General features: G+C 41.1%; 1 pseudogene; it reads left to right on the top strand.

Moving 5' to 3' along the window:
* Positions 1-554: 554 nt before the first annotated feature.
* LOC138849132 (zinc finger protein 475 pseudogene) lies at positions 555-872 on the top strand (annotated as a pseudogene).
* The last annotated feature ends 293 nt before the right edge of the window (positions 873-1,165 follow it).

Below are 1,165 nucleotides of genomic sequence, written 5' to 3'. Positions count from 1 at the left end.
AGCTAGATCTGGAACAGTTCGGACTCAAACTGGTGCAGATATGGAATGCTAGAGCCATAGACAGAGGCTTAATCTACTATGCCACTGCGCTGGCCCACATATGCCACTCTTGATTCTGCAAACTAAATCTACACACTGCTCTCTTACCCAGTCCCTTCCCCTGGTATTATTTCCTTTCCCTACTAAAATTATTAACACTCTACAAGACTATTTTAACTGTTCTATTTTACCTTTGTATATACCCTCTTATTCTTCCTTATATTATAACTACTTGTGTAATCATTTATGCTTCTGAAACTTCACGGGATCATAACTTCTAAACATCAAGGATGATGGTATACTTTTTAATTTCTCTATACAATGTATTTCCTAGGTAGGTACTTACTAAGAGTTTATTCCATTTTAAATTAAATAGATTTTACTCTTTCTCTCTTTCTCTGCTTCCTGGCTTACCATGTGGACCTCCCTCCACCATCCACCATCCACCACTCTCAACAGACACCAGTAAAATGGAGTCACATGATCTTGAATTGATAGCCTGCAAAACTTCAACAATGGTAAGACATTCACCAATACTTGTTTGCTGCATTTGTGGTCATGAATACAGAACAAAACCTATTGCTATCCATGACCAACAATGTCTGAAAAGTGGCACAATGAAAATAACTGTTGCCTAAAGAACTACGATCAGAACCTAACAAAAACAGATGTCAGGACCAATACTAACAAAGGTTTTTATGATCGTGATGCCTTACATGAAGCTGCTTGGACAACTGCCCAGAGCCAGCTGGTTCCCTGCAACGATGTGGGCATACCTTCCTGTCAGACTGAGTATTCACCAAAGGTCTTGCAAACCCAAAGCCACCAAGTAAGGATTCCTGAAGTAGGCACAAACTTCCTGCATGCAAATCTCCACTGCTAGTCTGTTCTACCTCAGAAAGAGAGGAAGAGACAAACTGATGGTGGGTTGTAAAAGCCAGGAAGAGCTTTGACTTGGTGGAGTAAGAACTTTAGAGTCACTAACAACTTCTGAACGGGGCAATTACAGTCAAGGAAGGACTAGGCAGGGTCATGGGGTAGAGAGTAGGAAGAGGCAAAGTGCTTACACTTTACAAGTTGTTTCAAGATATACTGTGCAGTCTGTGGGGCACTGCAGTGCTGTTCT

The sequence above is a fragment of the Oryctolagus cuniculus genome, chromosome 3, assembly GCF_051225735.1.
Source record: "Oryctolagus cuniculus isolate XC-2025 breed Fujian yellow rabbit chromosome 3, ASM5122573v1, whole genome shotgun sequence".
In the NCBI taxonomy this organism is placed as follows: Eukaryota; Metazoa; Chordata; class Mammalia; order Lagomorpha; family Leporidae; genus Oryctolagus; species Oryctolagus cuniculus.
The sequence above is the reverse complement of the archived record's forward strand: the minus strand, read 5'-3'. Positions and strand labels throughout refer to the sequence as shown.